Here is a 267-nt window from a genome sequence, read left to right on the forward strand (position 1 = left end):
CACCTGACATCATTCATATTTTCTTAAACGTCACTGAGCAAATTCAGAAAATGTTTTCAAAACTCAGCCACCTGAAGTCCATCCAAAAGATCCTGTTCCTACCATAAGCTCTTCGTTCCTACTGCTTAAGTATGAGCATCACCTATGTATTTCTGCTGTTTACATCCAAGAAGTTACATTGAATCCTCTCAGATAAAGGTGAGGAATTCAGCATTAACACTGTGCTGCAACAAAGCAAGAGGCAAAAATCAACTGCTATCACCCAAG

Source organism: Pezoporus flaviventris, unplaced genomic scaffold (assembly GCF_033815535.1).
Source record: "Pezoporus flaviventris isolate CSIRO_AGI_PZ_B2104156 unplaced genomic scaffold, CSIRO_AGI_Pfla_v1 ptg000096l, whole genome shotgun sequence".
Classification (NCBI taxonomy): Eukaryota; Metazoa; Chordata; class Aves; order Psittaciformes; family Psittacidae; genus Pezoporus; species Pezoporus flaviventris.